Source organism: Bactrocera oleae, chromosome 3, assembly GCF_042242935.1.
Source record: "Bactrocera oleae isolate idBacOlea1 chromosome 3, idBacOlea1, whole genome shotgun sequence".
In the NCBI taxonomy this organism is placed as follows: Eukaryota; Metazoa; Arthropoda; class Insecta; order Diptera; family Tephritidae; genus Bactrocera; species Bactrocera oleae.
In genome coordinates this window covers 25732100-25756541 of record NC_091537.1, presented here as the reverse complement: position 1 = coordinate 25756541, position 24442 = coordinate 25732100, and the positions used below count along the sequence as shown (strand labels likewise).

General features: G+C 34.9%; 2 long non-coding RNA genes across 3 annotated transcripts in view; one reads left to right on the top strand and one right to left on the bottom strand.

The window, feature by feature from the left end:
- The window catches only part of LOC138856363 (uncharacterized), an 88436-nt gene extending 68815 nt beyond the window's left edge, over positions 1-19621 (top strand). Inside the window, exon 3 of the long non-coding RNA XR_011395585.1 lies at positions 19593-19621. This is a non-coding gene — a long non-coding RNA (uncharacterized lncRNA). The remainder of the gene's footprint in view (positions 1-19592) is intronic.
- LOC118683127 (uncharacterized) lies at positions 709-21720 on the bottom strand. Of its 2 annotated transcripts, none has more exons than XR_011395583.1 (3): positions 21666-21720; positions 17509-17569; positions 709-845 (listed from the first exon to the last, which is right to left on the bottom strand). It is a non-coding gene; the product is annotated as an uncharacterized lncRNA (long non-coding RNA). The 2 variants fall into 2 exon arrangements; XR_011395584.1 differs by lacking the exon at positions 709-845 and adding an exon at positions 16255-16832.
- Positions 21721-24442: the final 2722 nt, after the last annotated feature.

Here is a 24442-nt window from a genome sequence, read left to right as displayed (position 1 = left end):
ACGATTGTTTGTATCACCGATTGTTTTATATATATAAATGATCAGGACGAAGAGACGAGTTAAAATAAGGGTGACTATCTGTACGTCTGTGCAAGTGATAAGTTGAGTAAAAATTGAGATATTAAGATACTTATACTTGGCACACATATTCCTTTGCAGCCAAGGGAGGTTGGTATTGCAAACAGGCGGAATCAGTCTATTGTCACGCACTCAAAACGCCAAGATTTTTAAGAAATAGGCGTGGCCCCGCCCCCTTAATGGTTTAGTGTACATATCTTCTAAACCGCTTAAGCTATGTAATCTCTTCAAACTCTTTAAAAATGAGTCGGATAATAACCACCCCCATATAACGGTTATGTTGAAAACAACTAAAAGTACTATAACGCACTGAATAAATGAGCCACAAGCATTGAGTTTTACAATCAGGATGGTAGAGAAGGACTTTTTAGAATCTAGTAAGAAAATTGGACAAGGGGCGTGGCACCGCCCACCTTTAGGTGAGATCTTATATCTTAGAAAATACTCGACCGATTTCAAATCCAAACTTGGTATATGAGGTTGCTCAAACATTCCTATTAGGCACTGTAAATATGGGCTAAGTCGGATTACAACCACGCCTAATTTGCATATAACAAACTTTTAAATTCCGTTAGATATTTTCACTTTACAGTGTAAATAAATCAAACATCAATAAAGTACTCACAATAAAACTTAGTACAAATAGTGTCGATAAGGTATTTCATCTTACGTCCAAAAATTGTCGAAATCGCAGTATAGCTTGTGCCAAAAATGGATAAAAGCAGGACAACACTTCTCTTGGCCTCAATATACCTTGGATTTGATTCCTGCTAGAGCATAAACTCTTCAGTTACTCCCGAACTTGGCTCTTCTTTACTTGTTTAATATAAGGTTTTGCCAACACCTGCAGGTATTTAGCCGGCTTTAATCCTTGCAAGTTGTGAGATAATAAAATGTTCGGTTATAACCGAACTTAGCCTTTTCTTACTTATTTGCTTTGTTTTCGACTCCGAAATTTACTATTTTGTTTTTTATATATTTTTCACTCACTCCAAGCATTTTATAATAACACAAAAAGAATTCATCAAAGTGAAACGAATTGCAGCTGACGCTGATTTCCGGCAATTCATACCGTAATATTTCATAACCATCACACTCAAATACCCAATGTTTCTCTTTTTTTTTCAAATATAATATAAATATTACATGTTTTTTATATTTTTTTATTTTTCATACAAAGGCTAACTAATGGCTACAACAGCTTGACACAGCTGTTAGGCGACTCCTGAGTGAAAAAAAAGGTTTGACGGTCGGGCTGGCTAACCTTTTTTGGGATATTTGAATGCACGTGTTTATATCAGTCACGAAATATAATCGTACATATATTGAGTCACAATCAGTGTCTATCCTGACACATGAGAAACTGTTGAATACTGAGCAGAAAAAGTGGTAGCAGCAATCAATTTTTAGATACCCTTCGTATACATATTTACTTAATGGTTGTCTTTTAAAAATAAATACACTCTCGAATTACAACATTAGGCAACATTTGTGGCATATCAAATTACACAAACAATTTCAGGAAATGCCCATATCCTACTTGGTTTTATGAATAATGCTATAAAAATGATAAGAAGGCAACTAATATTCATAGATATTTTGCGTCACTTTCTTTACTTAAGCTTGTTGTTCTTATAAATGACCTTTGTATGTTCCTTTGTGCCTTAAATAATATATGTAACGGGTGATCCAAGTAGAGGTACTTTTTTAATAGCCTTTCTGTGACCAATCACGCGTAAGTCGTGTCAAGCTTTCATGTTATTTTTGTGCAGTTTGGTTTGGCATTTCATCTTGGAGAGACTCACACTTGAAAAACGTTTACAAATCGTTCAACTTTATTTCATAAATACACGTTCTGTAAAGAATGTGTTTCGCGAGCTTCACTCAATTTATGATCAACATAATCGGCCTACTGATAATATTCGACTGTTGGATAATATTCGACTGAATAGATCTCGTCTAGCACGCAGTGCACTGAAGCCGCTCGGGCTTTCCAATCGACATCGTTTCGCTCTATGGATATGTAAACAAGAAAAACTGCCGCATTTTTGACAAAGAGCAACCTGAAGAGATTTAAGAGCTGCCATTTCATCTAGATTAAAAAACAACGGTTTGATGTGGTTTGTGAGCCGGTGGAATCATCGGTCCATATTTCTTCAAAAATGATGCTGGTGAGAACGTAACTGTCAATAGCGATCGCTATTGCGCCATGATAACCGACTATTTGATGCCTGAAATTAAAGCTCTTGCTCTCGGCGACATTTGATTTCAACAAGACGGCGCCACTTCTCACACATCGCATCAATCAATGGATTTATTGAGAGAATACTTCGGTGAGCAGATAATTTGACGTTTTGGGCCGGTAGATCTGCCACCAAGATCGTATGACGGTGTGATGCATTAGACTTTTTGCTGTGGAGATATGTAAAGTCTGAAGTATATGCGGACAATCCTGCTTCGATTCAGGCCTTGGAGGAAAATACCACGCGTGTCATTCGCCAGTTACAATTCGAAATGGTCGAACGAGTCATCGAAAATTGGACTCAACGGATGGATTATCTGAGACGTAGCCGCGCCAATATTTGAAAGAGATAACCTTCAAAAAATAAAAGCCAAATGATGTTATTTCGAATGATTCCCCATTAAATTTAAACTTTCTGTGTCTTTTTCTTTAAAAAATTATTATTTTTTATTAGTAAACCTTGAAATGGATCACCCCTTATACATAATGTTATAAATAACTGAGATTTCTTTAGCTTTAATAAACTAAAGCCCAGTATCCGCATGTTCTGAATACACCACTTAAGCCTAATCAAAAATCACTTGTTCTATAATCCAGTTAGGCCAACAATTATGCGCTAAATGAAAGCACCAAAGCACTCTAAATTATTTATGGACAATTGTGGCAATTAAAAGTTTCTGCGCTTGCTCGTAGTTAGTACTCTTCGCTAGATATTTATATTTATCGCTCATGTAGTACATGTGGTCATCTATAGGACTGGTTGTGTGTAACGGTACTAACCGAACGCCTACGGCAATGCGACGTACCTATTTACACAGTTGGTGGCTCGTTTAATCGTAAACGTAGAGGCTAGGCATATGAATTGCTGCGATAACAATTTTAGTTCAGGGAAAGCAATATTTGGCGGATCTTAGCCGCACACACCATATATCGCGCAAGCTAACTTTTTATGTGCGAAACTTATATTAAAATCGTCTTCAAATAACATATATTTAACATAAACTCAACCGACAGAGGCTAAGTTTATTAAATTGAGTTGATGTGCAAATCGTCAACCAGAGGATCGGAATTGATTATAATAAGAATTTGAATTTCGGACCAAGGTCTAAACCAAGTCCATTCCATGGCGCTAAACCACATAATTTTTATGAAAGCTTGTCCACCTAAATTTATTAAGATATTACTTATTTTGACCAACCTAAACGGTTTAAAGTCCGGTGGAAAGTCAGAAATAATTAAATAGGATATTTTGAGAGCAGATTAATAGAAGGGCTGATTTCGCTAAATTTTGACATAACTCAGGTATACTCGAGAACATATTTTCAAGCAATTTTATAAATATATAACTCATACACTGACCGACACATTCAGCATTGTTAGAATAACGAAAATTATTTTGTGTACAATAGTTTATAGGGGGTTTGGGTAATTTGTAGTCACATTTTTTTTACAATTGACTATATATATGCTTGTACATGTTCTATATAATACGTTCAGTTACTTTTGTTAAAGTATCTTACATATTGACCGATATAAGTATATGGGATAAAGTCAACTGCAAATTTGAAAAGCTTATACTAGGTATATGGGGGATAGTGGTAGTATTGAAGCTTTTATCTACTCTTGGCAGGACCATATATTATTAACAGAAAAAGATGATCTCTGAGTATCATTAAATTACCCGACAGAAAATAAGAACTTTAAAAACTAAACGGACATGCCAATAAACTTTTATTTTCTTCCAGATTCCATACTTAATGGTTTCATCTTAATCTGTTTTAAGTCTTAAATTTGCTTAAAATTTTTACCTTTCAAAAGTAAAATTGAAAAATGTGAAGTTTCGTAAATTTTTTTGTACTGAATAATTTCGGCTCTATTTCATTGAACATCACTGTGTGCGCTGCTGATAGCCCATTTACTGATATATATTTATTAAATTAAACTGGATTCTGGACTTGTATTGTCACTTTGTTCTCCTCAGCCTGGGGATGTTATTGGAATGTTCTTTCATCATACAAAAATTTATAAGATTACGCATAATAATAATTAAACAAATATTGTTCTTTGCTTTTAGAAGTAATTAACAAATTGGTTAAAAATAAAATAGTTGTCAGGAACTTTTCTGCAATTTACAAAAAATAAATAATTAAATACCTAAAGTAAGAGTTCATTTCCAATTTGAGGAAATAAATACAATTTCAAACTAAATATAAACTTTGGCCACTGACTTTATTGGCAAGTTAAGTTGAGCGCAATAATTTGTGCAAACGTTCGTGACGGAAAGGCGAAAAGTACATGTGTACTCAAATTGCTTTACAAGTCACATGTTTAAAAGAGTGAGCAACTGCCAAGTTACACGATGATGCCAAATTGCGTTTACAACTTGTATGACCTTGCAAGCGATTGGACCAAGGAGAGACATATAAAAAAGCACTACAAGCCTAAATAGTTGGAAAAGTATACATGTGTTTGTGTATGTATTGGTTAGTGTAAAGAAATGCATGTAATATGTTTGCTTCTGGGCAAAATTTGTGGAAAACTTTCGCAGGCGCATGCATGATTGCCGTTTGCTAGCTATTAACTGCAATGAGTTGTAAAATTTTAAAAGTGCTCAATGCTCCGCAAAACTCTCAAGTCATTCGTGTCGATTTTACTAGAAGAAACAAAGAAGAAGAAAACGGTAAGTGAGAGAGAAACAAATACTGAAGCACTCTGTGGCACAAATAGTGGTCAAAAGTAATGAAAAAACTATTAGTATATGATAAGTGGTTTATTGGCAATTAGTGCAAGCACATTTCAACTTACAGACATAGTTGGAGTTGTTATGGTATGTGTGTGAATCTTAGTAATTTTTATACCCTGAACAAGTTTGGCACGAATGACATATAAAATGTATATATATATGATCAAGATGACCAGGCGAGTTGAATTCCGAGTGACTGTCTATCTGTCCGTCTGTGCGAGAGATAACTTGAGTAAAAATTGAGATATCTTGATGAAACTGGTACACATGGTCCTTGGCACTCGAGGAGGGGTGGTATTTCAGATGGGCGTAATTGGACCTTTACCACGCCCACAAAACATCAATAGATGGAAACCTATAAAGTGCCATAACTAAGTTTCACATTCAGATGCAAGTGCAACATGCAAAAGGTGGACGTGGCCCGTCCTCTAATAAGTTTGAGGTACATATCTCCAAACCGATCAACCTATAATAACCGAACTCGCTCAGGATAAATCTTTTTGGCATCTCCACCCACAATTTGAAAATGGGTGAATTCGAATTATAACCGTGCTCACTCCCCATATAACGGTTTTGTTGAAAATTACTAAAAGTGTGATAAATTTGTAAATAAATGCACCAAAGACAAAAAATTTTACACCCAAGATGGTACGAGAGGGTTTAATAGAAGCCGGTGCAAATTTGAACGATGGGACTGTTTTTTAGTTGAAGACCCATATATCGGGACCTACCCGGCCGATTTTAACCAAATTCGGTAGGTAACATTACTTTGACATTCCTGTGTGAAACCCACGCATTATTCCCATATAGCACAACTTTAAATTCCATTTAATTTTTCCACTTTCTAGTATAGGTACATATCAAGTACCAATAACTGTATCCGGGTAAAAGTTTGCACGAATAGTACTTTTCAAGTGTGTCATCTTATGACCTTTATACCTGATAGAAAAATTTTCGAACTTTCCGCTGGAAACTTGCCATGGGCTCCATATACCTAATATCAATAATCCATTCTCGATTTTGTCGAAAAATGAATGTTGAATTCTTTCGCAATGAATTTTTAGAACCTTCCAAGCTGCAAAATAATAAAATGTTCGGTTACACATAAACTTAGCCCTTCCTTACTTGCTTCTTTTTAGTATAATGGACTTTTAAATCATAATTTTTAGATTTTTTGAACCATATTTATTATTTAGCCACAGGTGGTGTTTTCACATTCTTTAAGGATGTGTGTGAAAATTTGTTATTCAAATGAAAGAATGGAATGTTAATGCTTTTAGCTTCATAGTTTTAGGGTGACTTTTTTGATATTTTCGCAGTGCCTATCAAACTGTTGATTCTTTTGTCAGGATACAGGATTTCTTTGTACTACGTATAGAACAAAATTGGTGTGAACAAAATTTCTCCAAATAATATCAAATCAATTAAGTTTTTGACTTTCTTGGTTATCAATTTAAAGAAATATATCTGCGATAATTCTTCGAGTAAGTTGGTGCCTTTCTGATCTTATATATTTTAGCTACTTCTGAAAGTAGCTACTGGAAACGTTTTCTTTAAAAAACATACAGAGGTTTACTGTTGTCTGCTGATTGGTAAATGCTTTCCGACAAAATGCATAGAAGTTTTAGAACTTTTCGGATAGTTCCATATGCCACCATCTGGCACTCTTACTATAATCTATCAACAATAAAAAATATATTTCAACAATATGCATGTTGTAGATTCGGGCCCACCCTAATACAATATTTAATTTCTATGTCTATTTTACAGTTGTATGTTTCAATTCCAATTTCTTTATATGCTCTTGAATTGTCTCGCATTCCATTTTCATACATATATTTCCCGCTATACAGTTTCTGTTTCCTTGTTTGCGCGATTTATATGTTTGCCATTCTCCCTATGTTAAGTTATCTACATGCTTGTTGTTTGTAAACTGCAGTGTGCAGTTCCCCTATTCTCCTGTGCTGATCTGTACGGTAAATGACAATATTTGTGCATATAAGTTCTGGCAAATCATATTCGAGCTTTGTCCTCGATCAGCCAGCCAGGAAGGTGGAAGGACACACTGCGGTAAGTGAAATATATTATAATTCTTTGTAAGTGAATAACTTAAATGCTTGTGTATTTAGAAATAAACCATAAACCAAATATGCGTTAAATTCGCCCCACCTCATCGGTGACAATGCACGAGAATTGTGATAATATTTTTCAACAGTTGCCAATTCATCGCGAACTGCTTTGTACTGTCAAAAACCAACGCTCAGGCTTAAAACGATTTTTCAAAACCATCAAATGTCAATGGGTTCTTCAAGCACCTGTAAAATATTGTCACTGGTCGAGCTGAACAGTTGGTTGATATTTGTTTGCGTTTGTATATGTAGTTTTCTCGCAATATTTTCGCATTCGCCTGCATTTGTTCGCACTTACTCACAGCTATCAATTTCGCCTAGTCTCTGCCCGGTTTTCCGTAAATATGTAACTGAGGCGCCCCATAAATTTCCAACTTGCCCTGACAATTGTTGCTGTATGCAACAATCGTTCCGTCAGCTGCTGCCGCACAGTGCCTTTGGGGGCAATACCGCCTCTGCGATTGCATTTGTCACAACAGCTGATACATAATTTTGCTCTCCCTTACGCTCGGTCGCCTCGATAACTACATACAGTATAGCATGAAGTTTATTCGATGCGCGTATCTTTGCGGAGTGTTAAGCGCCATACGATGCACATCATAAATACCGATCGGGGAGTTCAGGCCTCTGCTTACAACAACAACAGTTTTTGCTCTAACTCCCGCATCGGTGCCGGCATGTTTCTATTAACTGGTTAGCAACTCTTCCGCCCGAACGCTGTCGTTTGTGGAATGACAGACGACAGGCGATAGGCGACAGACGGTGGATGGCGCGTCGCGGCGTGGTCGCAAAGCGTACGCCAAACATAAGCCAGGAAATATTGTTTTATTTTTGGATGCGCGAGTTTAGCGACATTTTCACGTTTTAGAATTTACAATGGCGCTGCTGGTTTATTGCTTTCTATTTTTTGGGCTGGTTGTTCGGTTACTTGGTTGGTTGGTTTGATTGTGTTGACTCTGCATTTTGTTCTTTTTTGCTTGTGTCCCTGTTGCATCCTCGAACGCTAACTGTGTATATACTTGTGTAAATATATGTATATATGTAGTTACTTATATACAAGTATATGCTTTTGTTTCTGCTGATGTTGGAGACTTAACGGTGATGTTGCGTAGTGGAAATAATCCTTGTTGCGCGTTTAGGAGTTATTCCGTCGCGGGTTATTCCTCTGCCGGAGCTGTCAATTGTTTGTGTCGCTCGATGGCATTTACACGCTTAACGGATTTATTCTCTCTTGTGCGTTGGTTGGCGTATGTTTCGTAATTAAAGTCCTCATTCTCTCTAAAAATTTTACCTTTGAAGTTTTGGGAAAAATTGTTTTAAAATGGCTGGGGAGTTCGCCAATGCTTGCTTCTGCATACGCCCACAGTAAATGGAAATATTTGGGATTTTCGATTGAAAACTCGCAATCATGTTTGTTGGTAAAAATTGCAAAAGAGTACAAAGAAATTTAGATCACAAAAAATACAATTGCATTATTTTTATATACGGTGTTCTTAATAGTGCATCCACTGCGTAATTAAAATCTAAGTGTAAACAAGTAAGGAGGGGCTAAGTTCGGATGTATCCGAATATTTTATACTCTCGAAAAGTCAAATGGTATACTCGCTTGAGATTTCTTTATATATCTTAATAATTAGAAGTAGAAACTGTTGCCTCAGTTATTTGCTCATAACACCATTTATTATATGAATTTCAATTAAATATCTTACACATTTACCGATATTTTCGGTATAATGTCAACTATAGGCATTGGGGTCCACATATTCAGTACCTTGAACAGTTTTGGTTCGATTTAGACAATTTTTAGTCATAATGTGGCATACTTTAAATGCATTATTCACGCAAAGTTTTACCCCGATAAAATTATTGTTGCTTGATTTGCATAGTGGAAAGTGAAGGAATCAGATGGAATTTAAAAAGGTGTTATATAGAAAATGGGCGTGGTTGTAATTCGATTTCGCCCCATTATAACATAAAAAATTAGAGAATGTTATGCACCAAATTTGGTTGAAATCGTTTAAGCAGATCCCAATATATGGGTTTTCACCTACAAGTGGGCGGTGTCACGCCCACTGTCTAATGTTGAACCCGGTTCCTATAAAGTCCTCTCATACCAACCCAGAGATAAAATTTAATGTCTTTAGTGATTCATTTATCGCGCCTTTGGTACTTTTTAACAGAACCGTTATATGAGAAGTGGATGGGGTTGTCACCCGATTTCACCTATTTTCACTTCGTCGATAGAGGTTCTAAAAACATTTGTTCTCAGTGAATGTTGTTATTATAGCTTTACCGGTTTAGAAGATATGCAAATTAAACCTACTAGAGGCAGGACTACGCCCACTATTAAAAAAAAATTTAACTGCAGATGCCTCTCTCTAATAAGATCCTGTATACCAAATAACAGTTTTGTGTCTTATTGTGGAGCTTAGTTATGGCAATTTATTTGTTTTTGATTAACGGAGTTTTGTGGGCGTGGCAGAGGTCCGATTAAGTCCATCTGCGATACCAACTGTCTTACGGTACAAAAAAACATGTGAACCAAGATATCTCAATTTTTACTCAAGTTACAGCTTGCACAGATGGAAGAACAGACAGTCACCCGTATTTCAACTCGTCTGTTCATCCTGATCATTTATATATACCTTATATCTAGCTCGATTAGTTTTAGGTGATATAAACAACCGTTAGGTGAACAAAACTATTATACTCTGTAGCAATATGTTGCGAGAGTATAAAAAACTGTTCAGCACAATATCAATTACAAACAGAATTTCAATTCATTAATCAAGATAATTTTCGTAGTTTCGACCGTTTTTTCTCAATGAACAATAAAATACAGTATTTATTTAACTGTTCTATCAGTAGTTAATTGACAATAGACTGATGTAAAGTCCCTATGCAACCCTGCAAAGCGTAAACATTGGTATAATGGTTGGTCAAACAATAAAATATGAGCAAAATAAAAAAATCAAAATAAAGTCTTTATTAAATGAAGCTAAATTATATGTCTCAAGTAAAGAAAAACTAAGTTCGGATGTAACCGAACACTTTATACTATTTTAATTAAAAGTAGGAAGTATTGCATCTATTATTTACAATCGCAGGCAAGAAGACACACTACATATTATTAGAAATAGATAGATTCGGAATTTTAGTAAGGTTTCTAACATATTGACCAATAGATGCAGTATAAAGTCAACCGGAAGTTCGCACATATTTATATTAGGTATTTGGGCCAATGGAAGTATTGACCGATTTTACCCACTTTTGATACAAGGGTATATTAATATCAAAAAAACATGTTTTCCCGAATTCAAATTATATATTTATTTCACAGATTGACCAATATTTTCGGCCAAAATCAGCCATAGGCTCTAGTGTTCACATATTTGGTGTCTGGGTCTTTGAAAAGTTACAGTTCGATGCCAAGATTTTTTGTCGTGTTGGAGGAGATGCAAATGAAATGGTTGATAAAGCTTTGGTGGTTTCTGATATATTTAGATTAAACTTATTAGAAGTAGGGCCACGCCCGTTTTTACAAAGTTTAAAACCGCAGATGCATTTGCTGTACAAAATTACATTTTTATACCCTAAACAGTGTAAATTAAGTTTGTCACGATGTTTGTAACACTCCGAAGGAAAAGTCGGAGATCCTATAAAATATATATATAAATGATCAGCATGACGAGCTGCGTCGACTTAGCCATGTATTTGTGTCCATCCGTCTATCTGTATAATTGAAAACTAGTCCTTCAGTTTTTGAGATATCGACCTGAAATTTTGCACACGGTCTTTTCTCGCCAAGAAGCTGTTCCTTTGCCGGAAGGTATCTTCAATAAATTTTACTTGGCGTATTGTCTAAGACCGAAGAAATTGTTTAGATCGGATCAATATATCGTTGCTACCATACAAACTGACCGATCGAAATAACGTTTATGTAAGAAATATTTTGTCTTAAAGGTAATATTGCCGTAGTGCAACCGAAGTTAAAATTTTTTTCTGTTTTATCTTAGTTTGCGGCTTAATTATGTTCTTTTATAGATTTTCGATTAGAGACATCTTGCGGGCTTGGCAGTGTTCCAATTCCGCTTATCTGTAGTACCGAACTTTTTATGGTACTAAAGAATAAATGTACCGAGTTTCATTAAGAGCAACACGCTGCGAGGTATAAAAATAACATTTTTTGCTGAATATATACTTGTGGGGTTTTACGAGGCTGCTGATTATATGTAATATAGCCACTAAAATATACATAAATATATAAATATTATATCATTTGATACAAGGCAAAGACGTACTTCCGGAAGGACATACTGTTGAACCTTTCTAAAACTGGTCTTATTTATCGTAGTGTTTAGACCGCAGTAGTAGTATTTTTTGATCATGTTCAAAGTGTTGGTTGGAAATTCATTTAGATATATAATATCGGGTTCTATGTGATGTAAAAAAGTATAAAACCGCTACGTAAACTGCTATCAGTAACATTTTCTTTTTATAAATGTATCGTATTTATAAAATTACCTATACATGAGCACGATTAAGCTACAATTTACGTCAGCAAATAGTTTCTGTTGACCTCATTTCCTTGTTACCATTATTGTAGCTACCATCAAATAATTATGTGATAAAATTTTATGCCAATAACACTAACAATTTCGCTTATGCCTCGCGTCGGCCAAACGTTCGCATTGGCTGTGGTGTGCCACGCTCATTAGTATCATTGCCCATTTGGGCGATTTGGTCATTTCCCGGTTTTGGCTATTTCAGCACAGAGCACTATTTACGAGTTAGCATTTCGGTTCTGTTGGCAAATGGTTTCAGTGCTTGCGCAAAATACGAATATCTGGCAGCATGCCAGACGAGCGGTAAATTAACCTGCCCAATAGCGCTGAGGGAGTACAGCAAATAATTGGTCAACCAGGAAATATTTGCCCGCTTCGCAAAGCCAACTGTTTGTTGCTATTGTTATTAGAAAATAAGTATGTATAGGAATTGGAATTTTTTATTCATACCCATTCATATTGGTTATTAGATATGCCGAATTTTTGGTGTTTGGTGGTTTGGCGGTGTTAAACACTGGAATTTTTATGTAACTGCAGTCGAGAGGTGGAAAAGTGTTGAAAGCATCATATGTATACGTATAGTACATATATACTGATTATCGCTGAAGTTTTAGTTGTTGACAGAAATTTTACATTTTTAATATAGAAAATTCTGAATAATTTACGAAAAGCATATTTGTTTATGGCGGCAAATTTAAATGCAAAACACTGGCTGTGAACTTTTATGGCTTAAAAGTGGAAAGTATTGCAAATATTTGTGGATTTATGAGATGCAAAGCCCAATGGGGATAGTGGTTTTACCCAAAAGAAAAAATCATTTATGTTAAACGAGCGGAAATTTCAATATTCATAGTATTAGAGAATCGGCATTAAATTTGTTGAAATTATTTTGTATTGACATATAATAGAAATAAAGTGTTTGCTACAAAGAAGACAAATATATATGGAATATAAAATAATTTGCGGCTGTCGCTTAAACTAAGGTTATGGGTACACATATTTGCCTCACTTCACTAATATCATTCGAACTATGAACACAAGCTTTATTCAAGTCAGAAATATAAAAACTGGAAATGTTTGGTTTTCTCATGCCTCACATCGGAAATGTGACGAAAACCTCAGTAGAAAATTTAAAAACTCCAGTTTTGTCTTGTTTACCAAAATGATAACCCCAACTCAAGTTGCTAACTTCGAAATTTGAAAAATCACCAAAAAAGACTTTTTTTTTTTAAATGAGAAGAGCCTAATAATGGAAATTACCAAATTTTTAAAATAATTCTGACTTACAGAATCTTGACATTTTATACTAAATCTTAACTTGAACTCAGAATTCAGAAGTAGTTTCAGTATAATGATCTTGATTAAATTAATATTTCTACACCCACCATCAAAATTCGCCAAAGTTTAAGAATTTGTAACAAATTATTTCGCCAATGGCAGTATATCTTCCTTAAATTGGGTTAATATGTTTTCAATAAAGATGGTTTTTATTGCATCAAACATATCAAAATTACTGGGAGACTAGCTTTATAAAGTACAGTAATTCAATGAGTTTAAATATTTAAAATTATTTGAAGGTATTCACTATCTACGAGTTCAAAAAAAAAACACTAAAACGGGCACAATAGACTAAACAATATTTTTGCCGTTTTAATTTTCGAAAAGCACTTAATCTAGTGCTTAAAGCACTACGTTGTCAACTATGGATTAACTTCTCTCGGCATGCAAGAAATGATTTGTGTGTTTACATCTAAAACTTATTAGCCACAAAAATTACAACAATTGAGATTTAAAATTACCTCACGATTATACTAAATTGTGAGTATGTTCAATCAAACATGATATATACGAACTAAAATTATGACATACATAATGGAATGGTACGTTTAGCTTTAGGTGACCATATTTATCCCGGAAAAATCAGGGACGGTTCTTCACTCATCAATTTTTCCCATATTATAATTCACTGAAAATCGCGACAGGTGAGAAAGCAAAACAATTTTTTTCTAGGCCCGGGACGACCGGGACATTTAACCCGGAATCCGGGACGAATAATCAGCTAAGTTTAGGTGAAGGATTGAAATAAGAATTGATTTTTAACGTACTTTAATATATATATGGAAAGGAATTTAGTTCCAACTGTTTAGTATCGTTGAACCACATTCCAATATGGGCCCCTTCTAAGTCGTAAACAGAATTTTTGTTATAAACGGATCACGTCATCATCTTCTAACGAAACTGAGAACATATTTAGCTTGTATTCACAGCACTGTATTCATATGATTATTTTTATATATATAATAGCTAGTAGTGAGTCTTTTTAGAGCATATACATTTGTGAGAGAACATGGCTGGAACGCTTTTTAATTACCCATTACAAATTCCTTATATCGATGTATATATATTCTAGACCTTAATTTTATCACTTTTCAATATGTCAAAATGACAAACCCACCAAATGTGCAAACTTAAACTAAGTCGCGGCAGAAATGCCATAAGTACGTTTTTGCATATGTATTTATATATCGTAATATATGTAGAATATCGAGGTCTCACATAAAACACATGAGCGTAGCTAAAGTATCATTTAGAGTATGGCGGAGGCACTTGGGCGAATGAACCTCACATCAATATTGATGATGCAGAAACGGAAAACATAAAAACAAAAATTATTTGTTATGGGTCATAGTAGTCAATTGAACTAGTCAACTTTGCCAACAGAAACAACAAATAAATTTACCAAATGCCACAACAATAAAGATTGCTCGGCGAGCTTCGCTTTTGAACTTGCAAGTAAACAACAAAGCCTCCATGTTATTAACTTTATAAGAAATGTTTCAACTTACACTTACACACACACACTACATTTAGTTGTTGTGTATTAAAACAACCTCTATATAAATGCCGTCTAAGCGTAGGAGCAAGTCACCAGAGAAGCTTATTATTCATACTTTCATATGTACACACGCATGAATACGAGCGGGGGAAGGCCCACTAAAGCTTGTGGTAGATACTTTGGTAAAACATTTGTATTTGTCTACTCTCACCCACAGATTAGATATATCTTTGTATGTGTCCTATATCGGGAGCAATGGCTTTGTTCGCAACTAATAAGGTTAAATAAATTAGCTTAATTAAGTCAAATGAAAAATATTCCATTTTGAGTGATGGTTACATATAGATATATGCATGGGTACTCATGTGTTTATAAGCTTCTATTTAATTCCAGCCCAGAAAATTGCTTACTAGCATCCCAGAACTTCTACTTCTTTGGTAATACAGTCGTGAGTCGGTCTGTGCCGAGAGTGAATGCGTGGGCGCTCTTTCTTCCGTTGTCCACACATGGGTTTCGAATCGAAGGAGTTTAACGCTGAAGCATCGTCATAGAGCTCATAAAGTTCGTGGTTCTATCTTCTTCGATTTTCACCGTTCACGCGAAACACAGTTCTCTCGAATGTTTCTGGGCTGTAGGTATAATTGGACGGAAATATCAAAAGACTTATAGATAATAATTTTGTTTCGTCGTGATAGGGATCTGCTTCTCAATTGCCTACCGACCCCAAAAGAGCCCAAGTTGTACGAGTTATTCTGCGCTTGATCACCAGGCTTAGAGTGTTGGTGAGATTTATACGGGTTTCGAGATAAACAAAGTCCTTCACTTTTTCAAATTTATAGCTGCCAACAGCACCGTCGTTCCCAATATGCGACGAATCTTTAAATGTAGCCTCCAAGTACTTTGTCTTGCCCTTGTTCACAACAAGACTAATCTCTTTCGCTTCTTTTTATAGGCTGGAAAAAGCTGCACTGACGGTTTTGTTGTTAAGGCCTACGATGTCAATATCATCAGCGTACCTCAGCGCAATTGTAATTTTAGAGCAGAAAGTACCATTGCGGTTCATATTAGTGGCGCGTTTCACTTTTGCCAGCATTATATTGAAGTAGAAGCACGAAAGAGAATCATCCTGCCTAAAACCTGGTATTGAACGAGTCAAATAGATCCTTCCTGATTTTAAGGGAGCAGATGGTTGTGCTTAATGTCATTCTGCATAATCGTAAGACTTTCGCAGGGTTACCAAACTTAGACATGGCTCGTATAGGCAGCTTCTGTCAATGTCGATCTGTTTGTCGGGGGTCTTTCCAACGATTTGACTTATTTTAATAATCTGGTAGATTTTCCAGGTCTAAAGACACACTGATAAGGTTAAGTCACTTTATTTACGTGGTAAGGTGCAAGATGTAACGTGAGGTCTTCGCTATTTTCTCATTCCACAGGTGTTTTAATAAATCACCACCGAAACTATTACTGGTTTCACTGACGAAAAGAGGGGATCTAGTGAGACGCTATAGGTCCCAGCTTGTTTACTTAGGTATTTTGATTACACAGTAAATTTTTTAAAAGTATGACTTAGTTTCATATATCTGATTATATATATATTTCTTATGAAGTGTATAATGCTATGTTATTCAAATGCAGTGTATATAAATTTATATATACTCACAAGCGACATTGAAGTGAATACAATTCCATTCCTTTCAGTGGCATTGAGATCGAGGTTTTGAGGTCACGATTACTATTTAAAAAGTAGCATAAGAGGGGCGGCGTACGAGTACACTGAAGCAAAAAGCTTAACGAGTACGATAGAAATATATCTGAGTGAGTTATATATTGTAGTATTCCGTATTTGCAAAGCTATTCAAAATTATGGAACACCGATAAACCTCAAAGTGACTTTATTCATTTTATATTTGGTTCAGTTATATACGAGCATTGAATCTTGAGCTCAAAACCGCTTGTCGGTTGGGTTTGGTATATGCTCGCTAATATAAAATTTGATTTCATCTGAGTTTGGCTTTGCACTCTTTTCTTTTACTATTAATCCCGATTTAATACACAGCCTTATTACAACTCTTATTACATATGTAATATAAATTCGTATAATCCATTATAATAAATGGGCACGCATATATTTAGTCGCTCTTGAGTGCTACTCATATGTCATGCGTTGTCTGCCTATGAGTACTCTCCACCACTTTTATTAACATTGGCGAAGGATTTACAAAGGCATTGAAGATTCCTTGTTTAAATATAACAAAAGAAGAGTGCGTAAAAAAGCTGCTATAAGTATGTAAAAAGTAAGTAAGTAAATAAGAGAAAGTGAAATGTGGGCAATTGAGAACGAAATGCACCAAAACAAAACGAAACTGAATATGTAGAACATTTATACATTGAAAATCCAAACTCGATAGCAGATATGTAGTGAGTGAGAATTTTTGTATGTATATTAGGTTCTTGGTTTTTTTCGAAGTTAATTGTTCTTTTGAAAATGCCACTGAAGTTCCAGTTTTTGCTCCAAAAATAAGAATCTAACGTAAATAAGCTCTTTATTTTCAATTTAAGCCATGCGTATATTATATATCTTTTCTTATGTATATAACATGAGATTTTTTGATATTTTCCATTAAGCAAGTTAATCTACAACTTTGAAAAAGTGATATTTTAATACAAAACTTTCCGCTCTATAAAAAAGGTCTGAAAGATTTTTTCATAAAAGTGATCCTTTAAAAGTTATACATTAAATGACCTGAGCATTCATACAAGTGGTTTATACATACTCATACGACATGGCGTACTATGTATATGAATACAGTGCAGGAATCACTATTAATAATAATTATAATATATAACAAATTCAAAGTATAGCAGTATTGTTCAAAGTCAATAAGATTAAATTATAAAATGAATGTACTTACTATAATGCTGTTCTAGTTATTTGTTCCAGAATTGAGTGATGTATGACGAATATTTTAATACCTGTTGATAAGAGACATAAGGTATGATATTTTAATGAAACTAGTAAGTACCGATGCTGTTTTTTGATATAGCCCAAAAATATACAAAATCGGCTTAAAATTTTACATGTTCGGGAAGAACCTCTAAAATTTGCATACACTTTTAATACTGATGATTTGAACCGATATTTTGACTCAAAGTTTGTTTATGCAGATGCAGATCGATATACTTATATATGGTACTCGATATATGAATAAGTGTTAAGTAAGCCAAAGGATAAGCTCAGATTTCTAAAATAAAACTGGTGTAAAAGCAGCCAAAAAGACTTTATTATATATATATATAAATATTATATTAGGTATTTTAGATTTTGGATCAGTGTGGACACTAGAAACATGGAAGTCTGAAATTTAAACGGAGGTCGTATGGGAAGGCTTTATGGGTATTAGTCAACTTGTTTGGGAATTATGAAATGTGTACACCAAATTCTTCGTTTTTGGTATCTTTATATACAATATAAGCAGATTTAAATGGGAAGTGCGCGTAGTTATGACCTTAATTTGTTATTTCGTTACCACGTTTTTACATTGATATACAGAGTGGTGGATCCTAAGATTTCAAGTCGTCATCGAATGACTAGATTTTATGTAAGAAAGTTGTAAAATTACAAAAATGTTATGGATATATATATTTAATGTTATAAATATATAAAAATTTAATATAAAGAAATATAGATAAAAGATTTTGAACTGAAGAATTAAGATAGAAAAGATATAAATACATGTGAGTAAGTAAGCATGGTTACTTAAACAAAAAAACTTTTACACTCAAAACATATGCTGAATATCAAATTATTTGTATTTGAATGATTTTTGCACATATACATATATGTACACATACTAAAGTGCAAGTCCATACACATTTTTCATAAATTAGAAAATAGTCTCAAAATATATGTTTCCCAAGTTGTGCAAATGGGTCAAAGTATTTTTAACATGAGTGTATTTGTACAACAAACTCACATACTTTCTAAGTCACTTAGCACAATTTTTAACGACTTTTTAAAAGCATAACAAGTTCCGATTCGAAACTCTTTAATACATGCATCAACATTTCTTTCCGTACGAGCGTAACAACGTCTGCAACTTATTGTCGATGCAGTCAGTGATATAACGGCCTGATGGTGTTTCCCGCTACTGATTGCCTATTGCCTGCCAAAGTGATTAAATCGATCATAAATTTAACGCAATTTCCAATCACTTTTAATGCAGTTAAATGATGTTTTATGACTGCTACCAATGGGGAACTGCATGCGTCGAGTAGTAAATATGTTGCCCATCACCATGAAGTACGCACGCATACACTTCGGAGTACTGGTACATATGCATTAATAAACATGGTGCTCGTAAGCACTGTCGGTTGTGCTCATACACTGCGAGGCACTCAATTCATGCAGCAATTGAGATATGTTCTGTTGATAGCAATATCTTGCATTACAACACTTTGACGCGTACATAAAACCCTCGATGGGTGTACAGCTGGAAGTGTTTGTATTTTCTTTTTATGAATTGACGATTTGACATACATCCCAGATATGGGTTAGGGATAACACTAAGTGAACTCTTGAACGTTTCAATTATATTAATTATATATATATATATATATATAAATATGACAATCATCTTAAGATACAGATTTTATTATTGATATCATGGTTCATTATACATTATAATTATAAAGTATTTTAGGGTCTTTAACGAATCAAAAACTAACAATAATAGGAGTACTCTATTCAAAGTGTAGAGCTTTATTCCTCATAAGCATTCATTTTTGCAGAAAACGTACTATAATAAATCTCAATCGTAGAGGTAAAAATCTAACTAATCTTCAAATATCTGTTCGGATTATATACTAAAATCCAAACAAATATAATTAGACATTCTAATACGCGACCTTCCTAAATAAACTAGAAAATATTATATAATATATATATTTATCTAACGAAGTAAGAATTCCAATAACAACATATTTTCTTTGATTGCAGATTTATTCGAAACAAGCCTGCAAAACTGGTAAGTAAATTTTGCATCTGACGTCAACTTATATTTTTATAATATATTTAAAGAAAAAACAAAAATTAACATCAGTCGTTAAATAGGTTTTAAAATCAAGTCAACTTAATCAATTAGAAACTTAAAAAAAAAATTATTTTGTCTGAAAATTATCTTGTACGTAATTATAGTTCCTATTCTGGAAAGGGTTTACTAAAACCGCTTATTAATTTGTACACCTTTACTAAAGGCTTCACTATGAGACGCACTTTCATGTCTTGAATTTTAGTTAGAACATTGATCGAACTCAGGTGAATCAGTGGGTATACCAACTACAGTTGGGATTGCACGGCGTATAAGTATTCAAATATTAAGTATATTCTATTTTTTTATTTAAATAGAAGTTAACTAGTGTTGGGACTACGTGGCCTATAAAAAACGAAAAACTTGCAGAAAGCTTCCTGTATTCATAATGAATTTTTTTGTTGTACCCTGAACAGGGTATATTAAATTTGCCACGAAGTTTGTAACACCCAGAAGGAAATGTAGGAGACCCTAGAAAAATATATACAAATGACCAGAGTGACGACCTAAGTCCCCGATATCGCACACCTATAACATATAGCTGCTATACAAGCTATCCCATCAAAAATTTTAATAAGTTGGCTTTAAAATCATTTACAGTATGAATTCAAGTTATTGAACGGTGCATATTATCATAAAATGTGATCTCGAATTAATAGATAAAATGCTACGCGACTCTTGCAAGGATTTTAATGATCTCAATTTTTAACAACCAGTTACAGTGCTCTTGAAGTGTTGTCAAGTAAGTGTGACAAATTTGTGGAAACAGTTTAATATTTTTGCGAACAAGAAGCTAGAGGCTTCTCCAAAGATCTTCGAAAACACAACTGCAGCTTGGAACATGCAGAAATGTTTAAGAATTAGTTAAAACTTGTCTGCAATCTGGTGTCACTTACTCGAGAAGGCCTTTTCGTGACTCGGTTTCTCGACAGAAACCGAAGCAAAGGGAAGAATATTAAACGTTCATTAAAGACTTTTACGACAATGTAATAAATTGGTTGTTGAATTATTTTACATTTAAATTCGCATAACTATTCCTACGTCTTAAACCCCGACTGTGTATTACCAAAGACCAGAATGTTCTCATGATCATTCACCAGCCGACATTTCAAAATTTGCTGCGTGCCAATCGAGTTCAAAGTAGAACATTCCTCGAACACTTCTCCGCTTTCAGTTTCACTTACTGCAACTCTCGCCTCCGCATTGCGTATGCGCATATTTCTGTCTTTTGTGCGGAAGCAAAACCGCAGCGACACACTAGGCCGCAAACATCCAATTAATTGGATAATTTAAGTGCAGCTGAATTCTGGCTGGCGAACGAAATATTGGCAATAATTTCTTTCGCTCTTTAAAGTGCCTCACTCAGTCAGCGTTTCTCAGGAAATGTTTGGCGATTCATTGCCGCTGTTGCTCTGCATGACGCAGCCGTTACAGCTGCTCTGCACATACGGTGTGTACGCATGCATATACGCATATTGTGTGTGAGCAACAGCCCAACCTTTGTTACATTGCTCACTTCGCTGAACAATTAATTAATTGTTCTTGCAACGGAAATGGCAGGACTGGCAATGCAAGCAGTTGAGCTGTATAGGCAACATTTATGCATAAATATATGTACTTGTCACACTCATGAGCTTACTTATACATGCAGATGCAAATGCAAATGCAAGTGTAGTCAGTCTAAAAGCGTAGATGCCTGCATCCAGCGCCATGTTGGAGCAATATGCATGACTATGCAATATGCAACTTTTTCAAGCACAACGCTTGCATGTGGTGTTTAGGTTTATTGAATTTTTCTCCGATTTCTGTATGATCTTATTACAGTTATTAATTTGTTCAATTTGTATAATAATTAGCAGATCCGCCCACGCGTTGCTTTGTCTGAGGTATACATTATTCTATATTCTACTATATTAAACTATTCAATATAGCGAAAATATTATTTACAATTAAAATAATTATTTACAAAAAAAGGCAAAAACCTTATTTCCGGTACAAAAATTCAACGTTTTGTACTTGAGGTTTAATTTTGATCCACCCCTACCGCTCGTAACGCTCGCGTTATTCTTTTCGCGGCCTTTTTTGTTCGTTTGCTGCCGTTTTTGCTTGGCATTGGACAAGGTTACAAGAACGCCAGTTACATGTGCCTAACAATATATTACCCAGTTACAGTTATACAGTTATACTGCACATATAGGTGTGGTTCTCTTGTATATAACTCCGCGCCCTTGACGTCTTTTTCAAGGGTACATGTTACGTATGCATTTCTAATGGCTTTTTCTTCCTTGTTTTCGTTAAGTAAATTTGCAGACGCTTTTATCAAGTTTTGTGGTTTAATTCACGTCGACGGCATCAAACGAAGTTTCACGGATTTTAGTGATGAACGGAGTAAAATTTGTTTGCCACGAAATTTGTAACACCCAGAATTAAACATGTGAGTTGAGTTCTTTTAGTCATGTCCGTCTGTCCGTCCGTCTGTCTGTATATATGCGAACTAGTCTCTCAGTTTTTGAGATATCGATCTTAAATTTAGCATATAACCTTTTCTCATCAAAAAGCTGCTCATTTGTCGTAATGGCCGATATCGGACGCTATATTGCTGCCATGCAAACTGAACAATCGGAATCAAGCCCTTGTATGGAAAACTTTTCATTTGACTAGATATCTTCATAAAATTTGGAACGAATTATTACCTATGGCAATATTGGAATCTTCGAAGAAATTGTTCAAATGAATGATCGGAATCAATTTCTTCTAAGGAACCTTTTGTATTTGTGAAGGTAGCTTCGGTGCAACCGAAGTTAACGTTTTTTCCTGTTGTTTTTAAAGTCTTAACAGGGTATATTAGGTTTGCCACGTAGTTTATAATACCGAGGAAAATGTCGAAGATCCCTAATAATACCTATATATATCATCAGTGTGATGAGCTCAATAGATTTAACCATGTGCGTTTGTTCGTCAGTATCGACGCGAACTAGCCCCATAGTGTTTAAGATATCGATTTTGCACACATCCTTTTTACTCTAATAAGCTACTCATTTGTGAAAACCGCGATATTGGACCACTTTAAGATATAGCTGTCATAAACACTGGATGAATAAAAATAAAATCCTTGCATGGAAAATGTTTTTATTTGAAAGGTCTCTTCACGAAATTTGACATGGACCACGACCGTTTTCGCTTGACTTTGTCGTAAGTGATCCACTTCTTATCGCCAGTCACCAACCGTTTCAGAAATAGGTCAATTTTGTTGCGATTCAGCAGCGATTCGCAGATGGAAATTCGCTCCATAAGGTTTTTTTGCGTTAACTCGTATGGCGCCCATACATCGAACTCCTTTTCGTATCCAGCCTTATTGAAATGGTTCCAAACGGTTTTTTGTGCAATCTTTAGCTCTTAGACAATCGAAACCGTGCGTAAATGACGGTCGAACTCGACAATGTCAATGCTTTTATCGACTTTTTCGACAATTGGCCTTCCAGTGCGTGGTGCACCTTTGACATCGAAATTACCGGAACGGAGTCGACGAAACCAAAATTGCGCGTGATTAGCTGTTACAGTATCAGAACCATAAATACTGTTCACATTTTCAGCCACCTGGCTTGGCTTTTCGCCCTTATCGAAGAAAAATTGTAAAATATAGCTATTTTCTCTTTGCTAATGTCCATCTTTGACGCGCGCTCAAACAAAACTAAATCAACTAAAACTGTCAGAAAGGATTTTTGTACGAAATGTCATCTTTCTAACGCCATCTAGCGGAACACGATCGGACTTATACAACGCGAGATACAGATAAATAACACCATCTATTGGAAAAATAATGGCTTTCTTTTTACTAAAACTAACATTATATAGGTGTAACCGAAGTTAACATTGTTGTTTGTTCTTTATAATATTAAGTCTTATTTCTTTAAGAACACTATCATAATCGTATTATTTTAACAGTATATAATACTTGTACTTTCCAACAACATTAACTATAAAGTATTATGGGTTTAAGATCTCACAATTTACTTTAAACTAATTGCCGTCACGAATCCTTGAAAAAATTTAATAACTTTCGTTTTTTCCGTAGCGGCGACTCAGAATGCCAGCTCTTCATTGTTTTATATCAGGTTGGTTACAGCAAAGCGATCAATAGCAATTCGGCATTTTACGTTGACCACAAACGCAGTTGTAAATTAACCCAGCTTGCCAACCGCCGAATCAGTTAAATGGCTGAAAGTTCATTTTATGAGCGTCCCTGGAGTTATTTAAAACTTAACTTGCCATTGGGTGGAGCCACATGAGCGCATTGGGTTGAAAACTGTTCGCTACTGGTTGGCAAACATCACTATACACTCTTCAATACCGTTAATGTTGTCCCTCGCAGCATTCCCCCACGTTAATGAATTACTTTTAGTTCTGATTTCATCAACGCTTTTGGTGCGCAGCTGGTGGCGTCGTTTTACACCCGACATCTTTTCGTGATGAAAGCGAAGTGTGATTGTAAATGCAGCAGTCGTTATTTTAGAAAAGTTTATGATGTCAACCATAAAATTAAGTGACATTCAAACGGTGATTAATTGCTGTAAAACCTTCCACCGTGACCTCAAAAAAATCGCTTAAAACACCACAATAACAATAATTGCGGCTTTCGAAGAAATATGCGGGTAAATATCAACGAACCGGTTAAATGGAATGGCACAATTCATTTACTAAAATTGAGGGTATCAAATCGAATAAGGCACACATCAAAGAATCCGGCTAAATTATTATA